General features: G+C 47.9%; 1 pseudogene; it reads left to right on the top strand.

Annotated features, from left to right (window-relative positions):
- The first annotated feature begins 5,580 nt into the window (after positions 1–5,580).
- LOC125529473 lies at positions 5,581–6,875 on the top strand (annotated as a pseudogene).
- Positions 6,876–7,843: the final 968 nt, after the last annotated feature.

The following is a 7,843-nucleotide window of genomic DNA, read 5'->3' as shown; positions in this document are numbered from 1 at the left end:
CTGGTGAAGATGTCGATGGAGATTGACCCCCTCCTGATGAGAGGATCGTTGGTGATGACGATGATGATGATTTCCCCTCCCGGAGGGAAGTTTCCCCGGCAGAACAGCTCTTGCGGAGCCCTAGATTGGTTCCGCCAAGGTTCCGCTTCGTGGCAGCGGAGTTTCTTCCCAAAAGCTTGCTTATGATTTTTTTCTCGACGAAAGACTCCATATAGCCAAAGATGGGCATCGGAGGGCCACCAGGGGGCCCATGAGGTAGGGGGGCGCGCCCAGTGGGGTAGGGCGCGCCCCCACCCTCAAGGACGGTGGGTGGCCCTCCTCTGGTACTTCTTTCGCCCAATATTTTTTATATATTCTGAAACGTGCTCCCGTGAAGTTTCAGGACTTTTGGAGATGTGCAGAATAGGTCTCTAATATTTGCTCCTTCTCCAGCCTAGAATTCCAACTGCTGGCATTCCCCCTCTTCATGTAAACCTTGTAAAATAAGAGAGAATAGGCATAAGTATTGTGACAAAATGTGTAATAACATACCATAATGCAATAAATATCGATATAAAAGCATGATGCAAAATGGACGTATCAGACTTCTAAAAGTTGTTATTTGCGGGGCGTCCTCGGGGTGGTATCGCCCTGGCCGGCCATATTTGGTCTCCTGACCAACAAGTCTCCCCGGATGAGAAAGCGACCTCGCTCGCTCCTTTTGATGCCGTGAAAGTAGAGACTTTTGTCAAAGCCATTAACCCAGCCTCGTCCCCGGGCCCGTATGGACTTCCGGTTCGCTTTTTCCAGGCATTCTGGCCGACGGTTAAGGAGATCATCCTTGACTTGTTCCGGGATTTCTCTAGGGGAACATTAGATATGTCCCGGCTTAACTACGGGATCATTTATTTCATTCCCAAGGTTCCGGGTGCCGCTGACATAAGGCAATTCTGGCCTATCACAGTCCTCAATGTGATATTCTGGATTTTGGCCAAGGGGTACGCCACTAGGGCGGCCCTAATAGCCCCTCGGATCCACCACCCAAACCAGTCAGCCTTCACGAAAGGTAGGTATATTCTGGATGGGATTCTCATTCTCCACGAGGTCATCCATGAGGTCAAGAGCAAGCACCTTCATGCGGTGTTCTTCAAGATTGACTTCCATAAAGCATACGACACCATCCATTGGTCCTTCCTTTGGGAGGTGTTGCTCAAGCGTGGATTTGACCCCCACTGGGTTGCGAGGGTGATGCAGTTAGTGATGAGTGGACATACGGCTGTGAACATCAATAGGAAGATCAGGCGTTACTTCATTACTGGCCAAGGTGTACGGCAAGGGGATCCGATCTCCCCGTTTCTTTTCAATCTTATGGTTGATGCTCTGGCCTCGATCCTAGATTTGGCTAAACGAGTCGGCCACATCCGGGGGATTTGCCCCCATCTTGAGGCCAATGGAGGTCTAACCCACCCCCAATATGCGGATGATACCATTATGATGGTGGAAGGACCGGACGAGGATATTCGGAACCTCAAGTTCCTCCTCCTCTGCTTTCAGGAGATGTCGGGTCTCACTATCATTTTCGCTAAGAGTGAGGTGATGGTCCTGGGATACTCCCAGGCGGAAGCTCGGCGAATCGCCAATCGCTTGAATTATCGATTGGGATCCTTCCCGACTACTTACCTTGGAATGCCAATTAGTGACACACGTCTACTGGAGAAGGACTTCCGCCCAATAATCGCCAAGCTCCAACCTAGGATGGAACCTTGGCAGGGGAGATGGCCATCTAAAGCCGCTCGAGTCATTTTGATAATCTCCTACCTTATTAGCCTTTTGATGTACATAATGGGATTATATAGTTTACATGAATCCCTCCATCATGAGGTCACCAAACTCCTGTCCAGATTCTTCTGTGCGAGAGAAAATAATAAACAGAAGTACCACATGGTGAAGTGGTCCAAGATCTGCAAGCCTAAGGATCAAGGCGGCCTGGGAGTCATCTTGTCCAAGCGGATGAATATTGCCCTATTCTCCAAATGGCTCTGGCGTATTCAGACTGATGTGGGAGGCCTGTGGCTCGAGATTATCCGCGCGAAGTATCTTCGCGGTCAGCCACTGGCCTTCGCTCCCAGATCTGGAGGATCCCAATTCTGGCAATCGGTGATCCGTCTGATGCCAGTCTTGCGCATAGGAACGTCTATTAAAGTGGGTTCCGGGTCCGGCACATTATTCTGGCTAGATAGGTGGGCAGGGTCTCGCCCATTTTCGGAACGCTTCTACGCGTTATTCTCGATCTGTGCCCGCCCACAGCTCTCTGTAGCTGTGGCTTTAGCTAACTTGGGCGCCATTGCCTTCCGCCGTACCTTCGGGCGGTGGAGCTCGAGCAATGGGACGAAATGATCGAGCGTATTGCCCTCCACCCCCCTTCCCTTGAGCCCGACTCGCTATCTTGGCACCTGGAGCCAAATGGCAGATTCTCGACCAGATCCCTTTAAGAGGCGATTGTTCCCACCACTGGCCCGACGGAACTATCGGTGCTCTGGGAGATCAAACTGCCCTTGAAGATACGCATCTTTCTCTGGCAATGGGTCCGAGGCCGTCTCCCTCCAGGAACGGAGGACAGAAAACGTGACGGCCCTAGGGATGGCCTCTGTCCCATTTGTTTGGTCCTGAAAAACTGTAACCACATCTTCTTCTGATGCCCTGTAGCGCAGTTCATATGGAGCTGCTTCCGGGAGGTGGTTGGCGGCAATTGGTGCCACAACAACCTCCCGGACCTATTTGGGGAGGTCCTTAGGCTCCCCGGTCCTAGCCGCCGCCCAATTTGGGTGGCTTTGGGTACCCTTGCTTGGACCCTTTGGTGTACCCGCAATAAACTAGTCATCGAGAGTGTCATTCCGTGCCATGTGACTGATGTAATCTATAAAATGTGCGGCTTCTTACAGCTCTGGAGAACGCTTAGCAAGCGGTGCAATCATGGCGTCATCGACAACATCATGGCAGGTCTTCGTTCCGTGGCATCGGCTTTCGCTCCACCTCCGCCACCACTTATTCGATTCCAGCAAACAGACGCACACTACAGATCCGCGCTGGGCCAGCCAGTGTTACGTTTCCTTTTCTGTAAAAACTCCCAAAAACACAGCGAGCTGGTCAGGGGTCGAACTCGGCACCTGTTTCTTCTTTGAAAGAAGACCAGCGCAGTAACCAACTGACCGTGATTCCCCTTGGTGCTAATTGTCTTCCTTTACGTTTCTTTAACTAAACTGTGTTGTGTTTTACCATATTTTATTTGTTTTGGCCGGGATTCTTCTGTCTTTTTTCCTTTTCTTTTTCTATTAAGTTTTCAAAATTCATGAACTTTTTTCATCGATGAACTTGTTCAAAATTGATGAAGTTTTTTCAACTGTACAAACCTTTTTTTCAAAATCAATGAACGTTTTCAAATTGGATGAACTTTTATCAATTTCGATGAACTTTTTTCGAATTTAATGAACTTTTTTCCTAATTCGATGAACTGTTTTACAAAAAGCGTGACCTTTTTTCAAAGGTGATGAACCTTTTTCAAAATCGGTGAACTTTTTTCAAAATTGATGAACCTTTTTTAAAATTTGATGAACTTTTTTTAAATCCGTGAACGTTTTTCTCAATTTTTGTGAACTATTTCTGAAAATTGATGATCATTTTTAAAATGCGTGAACTTTTTTCTCATTTTTTGTGAACTATTTCTGAAAATTGATGAACTTTTTCTCAAAACCATGAACTTTTTTTCAAAATTGATGAACTTTTTTTCAAAATCAATGATTTCTTTTTGTAATTCACGAACTTTCTTTCGAAATGTTTTCAAATAGTTGAAAAATCAAACGCTACAGTGAATGGTAGATGTGTACTAATAAATTGTGCGTCTATTAATGTCCTTAAACAGTTCTCCCTGTACTTGGTCACATGGCAACAGCATCATGTTCCTTTTCTCGTAATATCATTCGTAATTCTGATCGCCAGTCCGCCGTCTCGCCTATGCCGATTTCTGTTCCCGGGGCCGGTTCTGTACGGGAAGCCGCTTTGCTCTCTCGCCTTCGAGCACTGAACATGCAGACACACACATCGCCGATTCGCCGAGTGCTGCAGCCAGATGCGAGTCCACATCGCGTCATCGGCTCATCGCTGAAGGCCCTACAACCAAAGCCGAATGGATCCATCCAAGGTAGTACTCCCCAATCTCTACTCCCTATATGTTTAGTACTTACTATTACGTAATTTATCCTTCGCATATATGATGCATAGCCGGCACTGATCAACCTTTGCTCCCATTATTTATTTATTTCCAACACAGTGAAAAAAGGTAGCGTGTCGATGACTTGATACATTCAGAGATGCGCTCTTGATAAAATTTTCAAGAGTAATACTGGTGCCTGATTGAACTTAGATGGTGAATTACGATAGTTGTTGTGGAGGAAGAGGAACAAATTGATGGGATGATGAACCAGAACAAGAGGAAATGTTGACATCAATACCAGTCATAAAAATGTAAGTTGTCCTGGGATTACAGTTATTTCAGCAGGTGCACATACACAATCTGCTAGTGTAGATGAACATCCTGTTTTGCGTTTTTTAACTAAAGATTATGAAACTTGCTTTCTTAGATAGTGTGATGTATACTATTTTGATTTTTGAGCACGTGAGGGAATTCAATTTTTATTCTAATGCCTCTATAGTCTATAGCTTAATTATCATCTTATTTATAGTGCATGTAACTATCGCATCCGTTGAAAGAAAGCTTTTCAAAGTTAAAATTATTGGAGAACAATTTGAGATCAACAATGACTCAAGAGAATTTAAATGGTTTGCCAACATTATGCATCAACACGAATTTACTGAAAGAGATTGAAGCCGACCCCTTCATAAGTGACTTCGCATTGAGGAATGACAGAAGTTTTAAAAGGTAACATGTATAATTATTTTATATGTATATTGTTTTGCATGCATTTAAGCGTTTATTGGTATCATTTTATATACAAGCATAGTCATTATTATTACAATATTGGTTATACTAAGGGCCCTGAGTTTTGGTTTTGCCCCGGGCCCCCAAAATCTCAGGACCGGCCATGCATACTGTGTACTGATGTGTTGGATCCTTGATCCGGCACTTTCTCACGTTGTGCCATTTTTCACAAGCTAGTACAGCATATTTGAGGTGAGATAAAAGTAAGATGGCGATCGATGTGAACAGTATGTGAACAAGAGGTGGTGCTGTGTGCAGCCGGCGATCGATCGACCGAGTTAGCTTGGCTGCCACGATTACCATGCACAGCACAGCAATCATTCTTTCCTCCTTTCTTCGCCTCGCTCCATGGCTAGCTTCTCTCCAAGTCCATTTACCCTACCGCACGGAGATCCCTTAACCTTTCTTCACACATGACTCCACGAGTATGCTATGGCTACGCCTCTTCTTCTCACAGTACATGAATGCATGCAGGACGTACGCCGTGTTAATTCCGTCCAACGATTTCCTTCTCTTACAAGTTTCGAATCTACCATGCCATACCAACACGACCTACATAATAAGTGTACATATATACACGACACATCGTGCCAACCTTCCCATCTCATCTCATCGATCTCTCCCTGTCACAATTCACAACCACCATCAACCAGCCAATCCATCCATCCATCACAACGTCCACCACGATTCCCTGCCTACGTTTCCTCATGGCGGCAGCCACCAACACCAAGCAGAAGCAGCAGCAGCCGGCGGCCGCCGGAGCAGTGCCGGTGGTTGTGGACCCCAAGTTCGAATGGGCGGACAAGGCCGGCAGCTACGTGCTGCGCCTCAGTCTCCAGGGGTTCAAGAAGGGTGACTTCAGGGTGCAGGTGGACGGCGCCGGCAGGCTCACCGTGAGCGGGGCGAGGCCGGGCTCCACCCCGGGATCCTTGCACAAGGTCTTCCAGCTGCCCTCCAACGCCAGCCTCGATGACATCGCCGGCCGCTTCGAGGCGAGCGTGCTCACAGTCACCGTGCCCAAGCGCCCGTACTCTGGTGTCCCGGCGCCGACGAGCATCGAGGAGATTAAGAGGGATAAACCTGGTGTGGCCAAGGATGATGGTGCGACCACCACCACCGTCAGGCCGCCGCCAAGCAAAGACGTCGCCGGCGAGGGGAAGAAGGCGGCCTGCGGCGACGACAGCATGAAGCCCAAGGAAGAGATCGCCAAGGAGGCGAATGCGTCCAACAAGGCCATGGACGAGGCCACGAAGAATTCTCAGCAGCAGAAGCAACCGGAGGAACCCAGCAGACACAAGGAGGAGGAGCAAGAGCTTGCACCAACGGTGAAGAAAGGAGGTGAAGAAGGAGCAAGAAGTGAAGCCTGAGGCTCCCGAAAAGCCGGCGCCGGAGCCGGAGGTTGCCATCGACGAGAAGGACAAAGCGGTGGTTGACCAGGAGAGCCTGGCGGCGGGCGTGAGACGGCGCATCGAGGAAGAGAAAGCCAAGGCTGCGGCCGCTGCCATGGAAGCCAAAGCGGTGCTGGAGAAGAAGGCCACGGCGTGCAGCGGCTGGAAGCAGCGCGTGGCAGGGGGGCTGGAGCAGCTGACGGACATGAAGTGGGCGGACAGCATGGTGGAAAAGGCAAGGAACAACAAGGAGGTGGTCGCCATCGCCATCGCTGCTTTCTCGCTTGGCTTCTTCGTCTCTCACAAGATATTCAGGAAGTGAGCACCAGGCGTACGAACAATGGGTAAATAACTAAATATGTGCTGAAGTAAAGATACAGTATAGTAGTGTGATTAAAGTCTACAGTGACAGAACAGACATGAAAAGTCATTTGTGCAAGTAAAGTATGTACATTGACACTGCAAACATGAAGTCAATCCATCATATCTGGCTACAACCGAAGTTGGCAAAATCTTGGAATGTCCATTCGTGAAATCTACCAGAGATTACGAATACTCTTGGCACATACAGAGCAAAACTCACCTACAGTTTGTTTGTACATAGAACCATGGTTATCAGCCGGCCATCACCGTTTGCAATGAAAATTCATTGCATTTTGGACCATGCCTTGGTGCAACTAGCAGAAGGAAGAGGAGAAGAACTAGGAAGAAGGGCGAGGACTATATATAGCATGCCGAGGCATGGGATGTCGGGTCCCAAGATCCGGAGGAGGACGAGGACTAGGAAGAAGAGAATGATCTACATAGGTAGAATGTTTTATATGTGTGACGCCCCCGATTCAATCGTACACTAATCATACACGCAAATGTGTATGATTAAGATCAGGGACTCATTGGAAGATATCACAACACAACTCTACAAATAAAATAAGTCATACAAGCATCATATTACAAGCCAGGGGCCTCGAGGGTTTGAATATAAGCGCGCGATCATAGACGAGTCAGCGGAAGCAACAATATCTGAGTACAGACATAAGTTAAACAAGTTTGCCTTAAGAAGGCTAGCACAAACAGGGATACAGATCGAAAGAGGCGCATGCCTCCTGCCTGGGATCCTCCTAACTACTCCTGGTCGCCATCAGCGGGCTGCACGTAGTAGTAGGCACCTCCTGAGTAGTAGTAGTCGTCGTCGACGGTGGCGTCTGGCTCCTGGACTCCAACGTCTGGTCGCAGCAATCGGATAGAAGGGAAAGGGGAAAAGAGGGAGAAAGCAACCGTGAGTAATCATCCAAAGTACTCGCAAGCAAGGAGCTACACTACATATGTATGCATTGGTATCAACTGGAATAAAGCTATCATTATGTGGACTGAACTGCAGAATGCCAGAATAAGAGGGGGATAACTAATCCTTTCGAAGACTACGCTTCTGGCAGCCTCCGTCTTGCAGCATGTAGAAGAGAGTAGACTGAAGTCCTCCAAG

This window comes from Triticum urartu, unplaced genomic scaffold, assembly GCF_003073215.2.
Source record: "Triticum urartu cultivar G1812 unplaced genomic scaffold, Tu2.1 TuUngrouped_contig_5626, whole genome shotgun sequence".
Classification (NCBI taxonomy): Eukaryota; Viridiplantae; Streptophyta; class Magnoliopsida; order Poales; family Poaceae; genus Triticum; species Triticum urartu.
The sequence above is the reverse complement of the archived record's forward strand: the minus strand, read 5'-3'. Positions and strand labels throughout refer to the sequence as shown.